Source organism: Stenella coeruleoalba (genome assembly GCF_951394435.1).
Source record: "Stenella coeruleoalba genome assembly, chromosome: 14".
Lineage (NCBI taxonomy): Eukaryota > Metazoa > Chordata > Mammalia > Artiodactyla > Delphinidae > Stenella > Stenella coeruleoalba.
In genome coordinates, this window is record NC_137160.1 from 40,374,303 (window position 1) to 40,390,321 (window position 16,019).

Here is a 16,019-nt window from a genome sequence, read left to right on the forward strand (position 1 = left end):
AACCAGCTCTTCCTCTAACCATTTCCTTTCCAACCCGAGCTCCCACTGCAGCTGTGTACACAAAAGAACGATTCAGGCAGAGGGGTGTGGGAGACCCTTTAACTCCTTCGATACCAAGTTCTTGTGTCATGAAAATTAAACTCCGTCTGGTTTCAGAAAAATATAAGACGACCTGGTAGCCTCCTTCTAGAAAGTATATCAGACTAAGGGGTTAAAACTTCCAGGTTCCTCCCCCATTCTCCAAACAGCAGCAGCCGCCTCCCCGAAAGTAGCCCCAAACCTGAAAAGCTAAGAGGAAGCTGCATTTCCTTCTAATCAATATACCTTTACGTTAATAATGAGAAGATCAAAGATTGCAAATTAAGAGATTTTCTGCACAAAAGAATCCCCAGAGTTAAAAAAAAAAAAAAGATAACCACCATTTTAGAACATCATGATTACACACGACCTCCCAATTCAAATTCTTATACTGTCTCCTGATACACATAATTAAATCCTTGTCATGTATTTTATTTCCTTTGAATTAAACACGTGAACATCCAATTTAGTATTTGGAGGCTCTCAACATTCAAGCTGTTCTGTATCATTGCAATGGAGCTTTCAAATACATTGGCTAGGAGCCAGGTACTATTATTATTACCATCCCTATTTTAAAGATGAGTAAACTAGTGAGATTAAGCAACATGCTCAAGGTCACACAGCCAGGAAGTAGTGAACTGGAACTTCAAAATGACATGCTTTTATCAATGTGATTGGACAGTGGTGGTCTATGTTTAATGTGAACTCATAAATGTTATAGATCAAGGTAAGAATCAAGTACTTTATGTACTTCTCAACATGACCACTGTGAAAAGAGAGCCGTGAATAGAATTGCTAGTACTGTGCAAAGTGTATGGATTAGATTATAAATTCTGAACAGATTCCAGATGTGTCCAGTGCTTTCCTTCAGAAAGAAGAAGGGAGTTTGAAGGATTCTCTGCTTATCAAAAGTGGTCTCTGACCCTTTGTGGGGTGGGAAAGGAAGGAGAATTGGAATGTAAAAGACAGCATAAATATATGTCGCAGAAAGTACTCGGCTCATGCCTTCACATCATTGTATGGCTTACCAGCTTTATCATTTTGTGATACAGATGTTAAAACAAGTAAAAAAATTTGTCATTCCTGACAATTCTCCAGCATATTTCCCTGGTAATAAGTTATTTCTGGCATCAAGCTCCTAGAATTAGAGTCAAATGGTTTACAACCCAGATGGTAATGATAATCTTAAATAAGGGGGCATTTTTTCCTATTCTGAATTCTCCTTTTGAACTATATTTTAATAATTTTATTTTCTACTTTCTCCAGTGAATTCACAGTGCACAAGTTGATTCCTTCATCCATATCTCAACTGCCATGAGAATTTTTTTTCATACAATAAGGATCCAATTCTGACCTAAGACTTCACAAGGTACAACAGACAAATATCTGAGTACAAGAGATACACAGCAAGCCTCACGTTGCACAGTGAGCTAAAGGGGCATGAGAGTGTAGTTACTGCTACAAAGATCAACACTTCCTCTTACTATTTCTGTTACTTGACCCATGGCTGTTAATTTCCTTACTAATTTGTTCCTCTTCACAAAAGCTTCCCCTTTCTTTGGGAACAGTCTGAAGTTAAAAGGCACAGTCTACAAATCAAATATTTAATGTTTTCCGCATACATTCTCTCATTTGGGGCTCTTTTGAATAGCTTTCTTTTCCATGATCCCATATTTAAGTAATAGGTTACATAACTGGTGTTATCCTAGGGACTATGTTTGCCAGAATTTGAATGTATATATAGATCATTGGTTATACCAACTAATTTTGTGGAGAGAATACTCCCACTGTTTCTGGGCTGTCCATGAAAAAGAGGCCTATGGCCAGGAATTTGGGTGAATGGGCTGAAAGGGGAGGGGTAGTGAGGCAGGTGGAGGAGGTACCTAAGAGCCTTGTAAGTCTTCCTCCAGGACTGCTCTGAACCACACCACTCTAAAGGGACCCAGAGAGCCCCCAGAGACTTGTGATTACCCTCCGAGATGCAGGGGTAACAGGGGTAATAATCTGAAAATATTAAACAGATGTGTTTTCATTCCTCTCCCCATAAATCAGGTTACCTGGCAGCCATTCTCCAGTTTAGCCCTGGGGAGAAGGGGAAGGCACATTCCACTTTGGGAAGGAGGATGCTAGGACAGAGAGAAACGCCAAACAGTCAGGAAGAGGGCCGGGAGAGTACCCTTTCCAACCCCAAGGTTGGAAAGAAGCAGGTGGAAGTGGGAAAAAGCAGAATCTCCCACCTCCGGGTCCCTGAAGGGAGACGTTAGAGAGGTTTTGGCTTTGTTCTCAGCCTAAGGGAATTTCTTTTGCCTAATGAGGCAGAAGTCCCATTTGAGACTCTGGGAAGAGATGGCTTTCAAAGAATGTCTCCCCAACACCTTCCTCCCCAATCGAGGTGCAGCCTCATCACACTAAAATCGGTGGCTTGGTACAGTTAAGCAGAGAACCCAGGGAGAGAGGAGGACATCTAAAAGACTGAATATTCACGCAAGAGATTGAGCGCTCCAAAGACAGTCTAAACTGGAAGAGGCTGTAATACTGTGAACTTTTTAAAACCTTTCATTTCCCGTCCCCCTCAGCGGGGCCAAGAGAGTCGCACAGATCACATACACACAAATAAGCTAAAATGTCTCGTGTACATCTGACTGTAGGTTAAGGTTTGTCTTATGTACACAGACGTATCTAAAATAAAGTATATCCAGATCACCATCCTACATCTCCAACTGCCCCGTAGAGAAATGGCTCCTCTTACGAAGCATCATGGATAGAAGCTGGGGCTCTGGCATCAGGCAGACTTGGGTCCCTGGCCTGGTTTCACCACCTGCGGGCTATGTGACCCTAGCAAGTTACTCCGCATCTCTAAGATTTAGTTTCCTCATCTATGAAGTAGGTGTAATAATACTGGTTTCATAGTGTTGCCGTGAAGATTAAATTACATAATACAGTTGAAGCAACTGACATAGTCTCTGGCCTATAGCAAATGGTCTTTAGTGGTAGATGCTATTTTTAAACAATAAGTTAAGCATACTCTGAAATGTTCATTCACTCATTCACTTGACACATATAGCTGGATTTCTTGTGTACTACAAGCTGGTAACATAAGAAGAAAAGTCCCAGGCTCTGTCCTCAAGGAAGTCAGAGCTGTAGACGAGCAAGAGGAAAATGTTGGCAATCATGACACAACATGATGCTGTGATAACGGCACCATACGGTGTGATATAGAGCCATAGAAGATGAGCACCTAATTCAGAATGGAAACTGGGACGTACGTCTGAAAAGTTTCCCCAAGGAGCTATTACTTAAGCCTTGGGTGAGTAATAATTATAACCTTTTTTGTTCACTTTCTCTGTGCTAAACAGAATACAAGATCCCTTAGGGAGGGGCTTCCACTGCTTTGCCCACTGCTATTATCTTTGGTTCTCAGCATAAGGGCTGGCAGGTAGTAGGCACTACATGAATACATAATTCACTGATTCAACAAATATCTGATTTGATTCTTACAATGACCCTAATGATGAAATTGAGGCTCAAAGAGCAAAAGCAACTTGTCCAGGATGTCTTGGCCCCAAAGTTGACACGCTTCTCCACTAGGCTCTACTGTCATTTAAAAGAGGAACGGTAGTGTAGAGGGGAGACAAAGGGCTTCTCAAGCAGATATACTTAGGTACAGAGGTACGAAAGGGTGTGATATCCCTGGGAGACAGCAAGTTGTTTAGTATGGATGGAGAACAGAATGCACGATGGCAGAGGACAGGGCCAGGACCAGGTGCAGGAGGGGCTGTGGCCAAGCTATGAAGCTTGACCTTCACTCTGAAGGTGTTTTGGAACCATGAAGTGCTTTAGGAAGGGAAATTCACGGTGAAATTTGCATATCAAGAAGGTCTGATGCTGCAGTAGCATAGAAGACACGTTGGAGTATTTATTTGTTTGTTTGTTTATTTTTGGCTTCGTTGGGTCTTCGTTGCTTGCTGCGCACAGGCCCTCTCCAGCTGCAGCGAGCGGGGGCCACTCTTCATTGCGGTGCGTGGACTTCTCATTGTGGTGGCTTCTCTTGTTGTGGAGTACGGGCTCTAGGTGCACGGGCTTCAGTAGCTGTGTCACGTGGACTCAGTAGTTGTGGCTCTCGGGGTCTAGAGAGCAGGCTCAGTCGTTGTGGCGCACGGGCCTAGTTGCTCCGCGGCATGTGGGATCTTCCCAGACCAGGGCTCGAACCTGCGTCCCCCATGCTGGCAGGTGGATTCTTAACCACTGCACCACCCAGGAAGTCCCATGTTGGAGATCAAAATGCATCAAACAGGGATGAAGGCCTAAACTTAGACAGGAGCCAAGGGGTTGTAGGAGCAAGCACAGATCTGAGATATTCAGAGGGAATAACTGCTATGATTTGTTGGACTAAATGGATGTGGGCACGATGTTGATGGGGATTAAGGGTGGGCAGTGAAGGAGAAAGATATTTCAAGTGAATCCTAAGTTTGTGGCTTGGGTGACCAAGGGGATAACGATATCATTCATCAAGATGGGAAATACATGGGCTTCCCTGGTGGCGCAGTGGTTGAGAGTCCGCCTGCCGATGCAGGGGACACGGGTTCGTGCCCTGGTCCGGGAAGATCCCACATGCTGCGGAGAGGCTGGGCCCATGAGCCATGGCCGCTGAGCCTGTGCGTCCGGAGCCTGTGCTCCGCAGCGGGAGAGGCCACAACAGTGAGAGGCCCGCGTACCACACACACACAAAAAAAAGATGGGAAATACAGATTGAATTGTCCTTCTGGAAGAGAGATTCTCATAGCATGTTTTGGACATAGAGAAGTACCTACAGGACATCCTAGTGGTGACAGTGATTGGTCACCAGGCTTCACACACAGTGGGTGTTCGTTAAGTATTTGTTGAATAAGGGAACATGTGGGTCTTTGAACGTATATGTTTCACTTGGAGATACATATGATTTGGAGGAAATTGTCTCATGGGTGATCATTGAAGCTGAGGGTGTGGATGCCCTCACTCAAGGAGAAAGAGAAGGCCTGGGATGGAACTCTCTAAAAGCTGAGTGATAAAAAAGAAGCCTGCAAAGAGACGGCAAAGGATTTGGCCCGATGGGGCCAATCACAAGAGGGAGTGGTTTCACTGGGCCCAGGGGAGAAGTGAGTATCAGAGAGGAGGGAGGTGTCTCTTGGGCCAGATGTGTTTGAATCAGATAAGGGCAGAGAATGGGACTTCCCTGGCGGTCCCGTGGTTAGGGCTCCACGCTTCCACTGCAGGGGGCACGGGTTCAATCTCTGGTTGGGGAACTAAGATCCTGCATGCTGCGAGGAGCGCCCAAAAAAACAAACAAAAAACAGATGAGGGCACAGAAGTGTTGACTGGATTTGATAAGGTGCTCTCAAAGGTATTTTTAAGAGATTGAATTTCAGATCAGACCCATCAGTGATTACTGAAGAAAATAAAGAAATCTTCAATAAGTAGGGAAACTGTAATTCTTAGCAAGATCACTAGTATTCTGACCTAACAAATATACTGAAGGAATGAGGTGACATTAAATTACAGGTCATGTATACATTGTCAGCAACTAACTAGCATCAACAAGTATTTGCACTAAAAAGCTCTCGGCAGTATTGGAGGAGCCAATATGTTCATTAACGAGCACTTGTTAGGCACCAGATGTGTCCCCTTCTATGGGGTCAAGACCCACCCTTCCCCCCAAAAGTCAAACGAATATTTACAATGTGTGTTTGGAGAGCAGGATTATTAAGGCAGACCCAGAGCCAGAGCAACGAGCGAAAAAGGAAACCAGCCGCCGTCCCAGTCCACAGGCACAATCAAGGAAGATGGAACTGGGCACCAACCCAGATTTTAATTTTCCAAGTTCCTAGGTTATAGCACAGTCCTGTTTCTCTTGAGGTTTAGGCCAGAGAGCACCGATAATTGCATCCTGGCAGAAATCATTGTCTATTTCTCCAACATGTGAGGTTTGTCTAAAACAGGGATTTTGCATTGCGTTGGATTTGAGAAATCCAAAATACAACAGTAGAGAAGATGTGAAATCATCAGCCAGGAATGGATGCTAATCCTGATTCCATCCCAGCAGTACCTGCTCCTCACGAATGCCTTTTCCAAGTTAAAATGTGTTCACTGAAGCTGATAATCACTGCTGTCAAAGGCATTCACAGCTGTCACACCACCTTAGATGGAGGGAGGGGAGCTTCCTTAGATTGTTATCGCCTCTGAATGCAGACAGAAGATTCCACTTAGCAGTCACCACTGCTGCCCTGGGACAAGCAATTTTCCCATGCATATGTCTTGGTATTTTCCAGCAGGGAATGGCAGGGACAGGTTATCAATCAGTGGCTTAAAATATGCTCCACACCCAAAATGACAGCAGTGAATAAATACATGATTGGCCAGCCAGCGGCGTTGGCTCTGAAATCGCATCGGTGGCATAGAGATGTACTTGAGAGTGGTCCTTGCTCGCTACTTTCACCCTGAGGCATAGAAGATTTTATTAGTTTTCTTTAGATCTGATGAGAATTCTATAATATGTATATGCCTCCTGGCTTTTAGTAATAGCGTTTTATTTAGGAAAAATTGGTAAATGTTTTCCCCCAGATGAAGAATGCCCTCCTTCAAAACCAACCTGAGCAGGTGGACTCTTCCAGGATTGACTTTTGAGATTACTTGTATTTGAAGATTATTTATCAGCCACAATTATAGCTAGGCCGATATGTCCACAAGGCAGAGTTTTGCAAGCCTCCTTCCTATTTGCTAGTAAAAAAGCGAGGTTTCTGTAATGTCAAAATATAGAACGTGCCATTGCTTAAGGGAAGATTTCTCTGTGTGTTGGAATTTGCTTTCTAATTCGCTTTTTCTTGGATTTTCTCAAGGTTGGACTTAATTTTGTGGAATAACTCAAAGAACATGATGGGAACACAATTCACAAACTTGCAGAACATTATGATTTCTGTAACCAATCAAATCTGTGCAATTTAAGGTTTCACTCTATTAAGTAAAAATGTGCTTCTGAATTATACCATCTTGTTAAACTGAACTTTAAATATGTTTTCCATAAAAATACAATGTGATAAATGTTATAATTCAAGAATGTATTAAGTAGCACAGGAATATAGAAAAGAAAGCAACCATGACTGGAGAGACAGGAAAAGCTTCACCAAGGCCATGATATTTGTACTGGGGCTCGGTCATTCACTCAACACGCATTTACTGAACACCTACTACATGCTAGGAATAACGGGTGCTGGAGAGCCAGAAATGAGCAAAACAGGCAAAATTCTCTGCCCTCGTGAATCTTATACTTGAGTGTGTGATGTGTGTGTTGTTGGGTAGGAGGGTGGTTGTAGGAGGTGAGGGTAGAAAAGATTGCAGTGACCAGAATGTACAGGGCTTTGAACGGCCATTGTGAGGACTTTGGCTTAAAACCAAAGTTAGGAGCCATCACTCTGCAGCAGGCTTCACAGTATCTATTGGTCCAGATGCAGAATCCTCTCCAGCAACAAAGACAACGATAACAGCAACACCTAATATTTACTGGGTACTTTTTAGGGACCAAGTGCTCTGTTTCAATTGGGTAGGTATTTTTAATCCTCACAGAAACTTATGAGGAAAGGGGGATTTTAAGTCCTGTTTGTCAGAGGAGGCAGCTAGTTAAATAACTTAGCCAGTTCATCAGCCAGGAAGTGGCAAAGCTGGGCGTGAACACACCCTCCAGGCATCAAAGCTGTCATCCTTGTTCACTAGCTCAGGCTGCCTTCCACTAGGGTCTGATAAAACCTGGGTGCAAGAATGCAGAATCTAGGGCTGGGGAGCAGCAGGGTTGAGACGTTAGGACATGGAAGCAAGAGAAGGTAGACCGCTGCCCTGAAGGCAATTCAGTCTAGGGAGCGAGGAAGTAACGCCAGGAAAAGGGTGGCGAACGAGAGAATAAGGTGGGTGGGAATGAGAGGTAGGATAAGAGAGCAGTATTCATGGCAGTAAGGGATGGAGACTGGAAGGATAGGAGTTGTAAATTATGGTTAAGGAGGGCTTCCCTGGTGGCGCAGTGGTTAAGAATCTGCCCGCTAACGCGGGGACACGGGTTCGAGCCCTGGTCCAGGAAGATCCCACATGCCGCGGAGCAACTAAGCCCGTGTGCCACAGCTACTGAGCCTGCGCGCCTAGTACCCGTGCTCTGCAACTAGAGAAGCCACCGCAATGAGAAACCCGCGCACCGCAACGAAGAGCAGCCCTCGCTTGCCGCAACTAGAGAAAGCCCGCCCACAGCAACGAAAACCCAACATAGTCAAAATAAATAAATAAGTAATAAAATAAAAGATACTAAAAAAAAAATTATGGTTAAGGGAGAGGGAGGGAGGAGGAGATACCACAACTTGGGGTTAACGGTATATGTAATTAGTAGGGAAAATTAATTTTCTTACCCTTATTTATAGCGATTAACTATTTTCTTTTTCTGAGTAAGCCTCAACCATCAATATACATTTCTTTGATATCTTCTGGAGGGGAGAGGAGACCACAGGCATTTTTTGGTATTTGTTTTCAAAGCTGAAATCTGCTTTCATTTTCACTATGCTAAGACTGTGACAATTCAACCCTCCAATGCTAGACATGCCTAGTCGAACGTTCTTACCGAAATGTGTCCATGCCCAAGTTCATGAAATTCCTTTACCTCCTTCCCCTATTTTATTTCCACGTTTAAACAAAACAGGTCTTGATGAACGGGCTGGGTAGGACAACTGAGAAAGAATAAAAGGCACCTTGGGCTCGGTTGAGGGGCAAAGGAAAGGAAGGGGCAAATGTTACCATTAACAAGTAAATTATCTTCCAGAAGCCTCACAAGCTTTCAAGAGACAATTTCTTTAGGGCTATCAAAAGTTAACTAGCCCACTGGACTTTATTTCTGATTTTGATATTAAAAAGTACCAACTGAGTAAAGAGACTCCTTAATATAAATTCAAAGCCAAGGTGGAGGGATGGGAAGACAGGAGTTCTAACAGGTACCAGTGGCCTCTAGAGTTTCAGAGCTACTCAGGACCTAGGCCACCCATGGCAGGGACATTGGGAGGGAGGGTGTTCCTGAGCCTGGGGCTTCTCTGACAAGGCTGGTGTGTGGGGGGCAGAACTACGGCTCACGGGTGGCTCCTCAACAGCGTGTCAAGTGAACATGAGGCCAGCAGCTGGGAAGCAGTGTGAGTAATGGAAGAGAAATTCCCCAATTTCTGACCTCATCCAAATAAAATTTTTAAAAAGAAAATTAAAAAAGCTTACTTCATTAAAAAAGAGAGGGAGAGAATGCAACTGGAAATCATGAATTAAGATCTAAGTCTCCATAAGAAATGTTTTAATTAGCACTTACGTTTTGTTTACTCAAGAGCTTATAATGCCAAGTGTCTTTTCTCAATTCACACTCGCTATAGGGCATGAGCATGAGGGGTCCAACTACAGAGTATAGCACATAAAAGCATGAAGGCTTACCTTCAAGTAGCTTCCACTTAATTTCTATGTGAAGGAATCAGACTCCTAGGAAATCCAAAGGGATCTTAACATATAGGGAACCACGACGAGTTAACAGTCAGCTGAGAGAGCGAGATCAATTCTTGGGATTAACTCCTCACACAGCCTGCCTTTCATACCCTCCCCCAAAGGCCCATCTCCAGTCTCTTCAATGAGGATGTCATAAGCCTTCAAAGAGGCAGCAATGGAATCAATATGAATGAGACATAATGGCATGTAGTGCAAAAAGCATGTCTAGTGCATTTCTATTATTTTTGTCTTCCCCTCCTTCTTCTGGGAACTATTCCTTCAAACCCTGTGATTCTAGTAAAGCTTGCCAATTATAATATTCCATCCTCCCAGACCTAAAGATTGGTTCAAGGTTAGGTCTGTGACCCAAGCCAGGCCACTGAATATTTCTCTAGGATTAAAAAAAATTAGAACTGCAGTAGGTGTGTTTTCGAGGTGGGATATGGGAGACGGTATCTTCCTTACTGAAGATACCACTTTAGAATTAATATAGTATACCGTTAGACAATAAAAATAAATAACAGGCATCCAAATCAGAAAGGAAGAAGTAAAACTGTCACTATTTGCAGATAGCATGATATAGTACATAGAAAACCCCAAAGACTCCACCAAAAAACTGTTAGAACTAATAAATGCAGTAAAGTTGCAGGATACAAAACCAATATACAAAAACCTGTGGCATTTTTACGCACTAATAGTGAACCGTTAAGAAAACAATCCCACTACAATTGCATTAAAAATAATAAAGGAATAAATCTAACAAAGTAGGTGAAAGACGTGTACATTGGAAAGTGTGATGAAAGAAATTGAAAGAATTAAAGAATACGCAAATAAATGTAAAGATATTCCACGCTCGTGGATTGGAAGAATATTGTTAAAACGTCCATATTATCCAAAGCAATCTGCAGATGCAATGTAATCCCTATCAAACTACCAATGGCACTTTTCCCAGAAATAAATAAACAATCCTAAAATTTGTATGAAACCACAAAAAATCCCAAATAACCAAAGCAGCTTGAGAAAGAGGAACAAAGCTGGAGGTACGTGCCCCAATTTCAAACAAGATTACAAAGCTATAGTAATCAAGACAGTATGGTATTGGCATAAAAACAGATTCAAAGATCAGTGGAACAGAATATATAGTCCAGAAATAAACCCATAAATACATGGTCAATTAATTTATGCAAGGGAGCCAAGAATACACAATAGGGAAAGACACTCTCTTCAATAAATGGTGTTGGGAAAACTGGACAGCCACATGCAAGAGAATGAAACTGGACCACTATCTTATGCTATAAACAAAAATTAACTTAAAATGGTTTAAAGGGACTTCCCTGGTGGCGCAGTGGTTAAGAATCCGCCTGCCAATGCAGGGGATATGGGAAGATCCCACATGCCACGGAGCAAATAAGCCTGTGCGCTACAACTACTGAGCCTGTGCTCTAGAGACCGCGAGCCACAACTACTGAAGCCCACGTGCCTAGAGCCCATGCTCTGCAGCAAGAGAAGCCACCACAGTGACAAGACTGTGCACCTCAACAAAGAGTAGCCACCACTCACCGCAACTAGAGAAAGCCCGCGTGCAGTAACCAAGACCCAATGCAGGCACAAACATACACACACAAAATTAATTAATCAATTAATTTAAAGAAATGGATTAAAGACTTGAACATAAGACCTGAAACTATAAAACTCTCAGAAGAAAACATAGTTAGTAAGCTCCTTGACATCAGTCTTGGTGGTGATTTTTTGAATTTGACTCCGAAAACAAAGGTAACAAAAGCACAAATAAGTGGGACTGCATCAAACTAAAAAACTTCTGCACAGGAGAGGAAACCATCCACAAAATGAAAAGGCAACCTACCAAATGGGAGAAAATACTTGCAAATCATACATCTGATAGGGGTTAATAACCAAAATATATAGGGAACTCATACAACTCAATGGGAAAAAAACCCAGCAACATGGTTTTTTAAAAATGGGCAGAGGATCTGAATAGACATTTTTCCAAAGAAGACATCCAGATGACCAACAGGTACATGAAAAGCTGCTCAATATCACTAATCATCAGGGAAATGCAAATCAAAATCACAGTGAGATATCACCTCACACCTGTTAGAACGGCTATTATAAAAAAATAAGTGTTGGTGAGACTGGAGAAAAGGGAATGCTCACGCACCGTTGGAGGGAAAGTAAGACTGGTGCAGCCACTATGGAAAACAGTACGGAGTTTCCTCAAAAAATTAAAAATAGAATCACCATATGATCTAGCAATTACACTCTGGGTATTTACCTGAAGGAAACAAAAACACTAACTCGAAAAGATATGTGCACCTCCATATTTACAGCAGCATTATTTACAGTAGCCAAAACATGGAAGCAACCTGAGTGCTCATCAACAGATGAATGGATAAAGAAAACTGGCTCGCATGAGCATGTGTGTGTGCGTGCGCGTGCACGTGCGCGCGCGCACACACACACGCGCACACACACACACACACACACAAATATTATTCAGCCATAGTGAAGAAGGAAACCTTGCCATTTGCAACAAAACAGATGGACCTTGTGGGCATTATGCTAAGTGAAGTAAGTCAGACAGAGAAAGACAAATTCCATATAATCTCAATTACACGTGGAAACCGCCCCCCCCAACAAAACGACAAATTCAAACTCATAGACACAAAGAACAGATTGGTGGTTGCCAGAGGTGGGGGGTGAGGGGTGGGTTTAATGGGTGAAGGGGGCCAAAAGGTACAAACTTCCAGTTACAAAATAAGTAAGTGCTGGGGATGTAATGTACAGCACGGTGCCTATAGTTAATAATACTGTATCGTATATTTGAAAGTTGCTAAGAGAGTACATCTTAAAAGTTCTCATCACAAGAAAAATATTTGGAACTGTGTGGTGACGGATGTTAACTAGACTTACTGTGGTGATCATGTCACAATGTATACAAATATTGAATTGCTGTGCTGTACACCTGAAACTAGTATGTTATGTCAACGATATCTCAATTAGAACATAAAGTGTACTACAAATTGTACATTTACTATATTTTTCACAGAAGAGAAGTGAAAAGAGGTCATGGTTTGGATCCATACAGACTTGGATTTGAAACCAGACGCTGGTTCTTAACAAGCTGAGTAACCTTGGACAATTACTTCTCCCAGTCTCAGTTTCTTCATCCGTAATGGGGGTACTAAGATTTACAAAGTAATATTTTGAGATATAAAGCTAGGTTCCCACTTTGTGCACTGGGGCCATAATTTTTTTTTGAATTTTATTTTACTTACTTTTTATACAGCAGGTTCTTATTAGGTATCTATTTTATACATATTACTTTATATATGTCAATCCCAATCTCCCAATTCATCCCACCACCACCAACCTCCCAGCCACTTTCCCCCGTTGGTGTCCATACATTTGTTCTCTACATCTGTGTCTCTATTTCTGCCCTGCGAACCAGTTCATCTGTACCGTTTTTCTAGGTTCCACATATATGTGTTAATATACGATATTTGTTTTTCTCTTTCTGACTTACTTCACTCTGTATGACAGTTTCTAGATCCATCCACGTCTCTACAAATGACCCAATTTTGTTTGTTTTCATGGCTGAGTAATATTCCATTGTATATATGTACCACATCTTCTTTATCCATTCATCTGTCGATGAGCATTTAGATTGCTTCCATGACCTGGCTACTGTAAATAGTGCTGCAATGAACATTGGGGTGCATGTGTCTTTTTGAATTATGGTTTTCTCAGGGTATATGCCCAGTAGTGGGATTGCTGGGTCATATGGTAATTCTATTAGTTTTTTAAGGAACCTCCATACTGTTCTCCATAGTGACTGTATCAATTTACATTCCCACCAACAGTGCAAGAGGGTTCCCTTTTCTCCACACCCTCTCCAGCATTTGTTGTTTGTAGATTTTCTGATGATGATCATTCTAACTGGTGTGAGGTGATACCTCATTGTAGTTTTGATTTTCATTTCTCTAATAATTAGTGATGTTGAGCAGCTTTTCATGTGCTTCTTGGTCATCTGTATGTCTTTGGAGAAATGTGTATTTAGGTCTCCTGCCCAATTTTTTTTTTTTTTTTTTGTGATACACGGGCCTCTCACAGTTGTGGCCTCTCCCGCCGTGGAGCACAGGCTCTGGACGTGCAGGCTCAGCGGGCATGGCCCATGGGCCCAGCCACTCCACAGCATGTGGGATCCTTCCAGACAGGGGCACGAACCCATGTTTCCTGCATTGGCAGGCGGACTCCCAACCACCGCGCCACCAGGGAAGCCCTCCTGCCCATTTTTTGATTGGGTTGTTTGTTCTTTTAATATTGAGCTGCTTGAACTGTTTATATATTTTTGAGATTAATCCTTTGTCCATTGATTCACTTGCAAATATTTTCTCCCATTCTGAGGGTTGTCTTTTCATCTTGTTTATGGTTTCCTTTGCTGTACAAAAGCTTTGAAGTTTCATTAGGTCCCATTTGTTTATTTTTGTTTTTATTTCCATTACTCTAGGAGGTGGATCAAAAAAGGTCTTGCTGTGATTTATGTCAGAGTGTTCTTCCTATGTTTTCCTTGAAGAGTTTTATAGTGTCTGGCCTTACATTTAGGTCTCGAATCTATTTTGAGTTTATTTTTGTGTATGGTGTTATGGAGTGTTCTAATTTCATTCTTTTACATGTAGCTGTCCAGTTTTCCCAGCACCACTTATTGAAGAGACTGTCTTTTCTCCATTGTATATCCTTCCCTCCTTTGTCATAGATTAGTTGACCATAGGTGCATGGGTTTATCCCTGGGCTTTCTATCCTGTTCCATTGATCTATATTTCTGTTTTTATGCCAGTACCATATTGTCTTGATTAAAGTAGCTTTGTAGTATAGTCTGAAGTCAGGGAGTCTGATTCCTCCAGCTCAGGTTTTTTCCCTCAAGACTGCTTTGGCTATTCAGGGGCTTTTTGTGTCTCCATACAAATTTTAAGATTTTTTGTTCTAGTTCTGTAAAAAATGCCATTGATAATTTGATAGGGGTTGCATTGAATCTGTAGATTGCTTTGGGTAGTATAGTCATTTTCACAGTATTGATTCTTCCAATTCAAGAACATGGTATATCTCTCCATCTGTTTGTGTCATCTTTGATTTCTTTCATCAGTGTCTTATAGTTTTCTGAGTATAGGTCTTTTACCTCCTTAGGTAGGTTTATTCCTAGGTATTTTATTCTTTTTGTTGCAATGGTGAATGGGATTGTTTCCCTAATTTCTCTTTCTGATCTTTTGTTATTAGTGTATAGGAATGCAAGAGATTTCTGTGCATTAATTTTGTATCCTGCAACTTTACCAAATTCATTGATTAGCTCTAGCAGTTTTCTGGTGGCATCTTTAGGATTCTCTATGTATAGTATCATGTCATCTGCAAACAGTGACAGTTCTAGTTCTTCTTTTCCAATTTGTAACAGCAATCATTTTGTTATCTCTTGTTATTCTGGAGGCTGACTGGGCTCAGCTAGGTGGTTGTCACTTATCTCTCACACAATTGTAATTAGAAGGTGGCTGACTACTGAAGTCATCTTAATGCTTCCTCAGTCTCACAACTGGTGGTTAATGTTGCCTTTTGGTTGGGACCTCAGCTGGGGCTCTGGCAGAACACCTACACAGACCACTCCTTGTGGCCTGGGCTCCCTCACAGCATGGTGGCTGGGTTCCCAGCACTCTGATCCCTAAAGAGAGGGCAGAAGTGCATGGCAGTTTTAAATCTAGTCTTAGAAGTCACAGACCATAACTTCTGTCATACTTTGCTGGTCAAGGCAACCACTGAAGTCCATCAAGATTCAAGAGGGGGCTTCCCTGGTGGTGCAGTGGTTGAGAGTCCGCCTGCCGATGCCGGGGACACGGGTTCGTGCCCCAGTCCGGGAAGATCCCACATGCCGCAGAGTGGCTAGGCCCGTGAGCCATGGTCGCTAAGCCTGCGCATCTGGAGCCTGTGCTCTGCAACGGGAGAGGTCACAACGGTGAGAGGCCCGCGTACCGCAAAAAAAAAAAAAAAAAAAAGATTCAAGAGGAAGGGATATTGACTTCATTGATATGCTCAGTGGGAGGAATATCAACATTACACTGTAAGGGAAACATGTGGATGTACTGTGGCGGCCAGCTTTGGGAAATGCATTCTGCCACACACACCCTGCTTCACCTTCTTCTCCCTATTTCTTCAGCATGGGGCTGTTACAGCAGGAATTCCAGGGAAGAAAAGAATCAGGGCTGAAGCACTAATTTTCAAAATAGACTTTTAATCCCACGGCAAATAGGATAAGCTGAAGACATTAGTGAGCCTCAGAAGTTTGATTTACAATGATGAAAGGCTTAAGATCCTTGAATGACTCAGAACCTAAAGTTCATGCCATCAGTCATAGGACT

At 42.4% G+C, this 16,019-nt stretch overlaps 1 protein-coding gene across 2 annotated transcripts in view; it reads right to left on the reverse strand.

The window, feature by feature from the left end:
* The window catches only part of MAPRE2 (microtubule associated protein RP/EB family member 2), a 163,204-nt gene that overhangs the window by 101,614 nt on the left and 45,571 nt on the right, over positions 1-16,019 (reverse strand). The gene's annotated exons all lie outside the window — the stretch shown is intronic.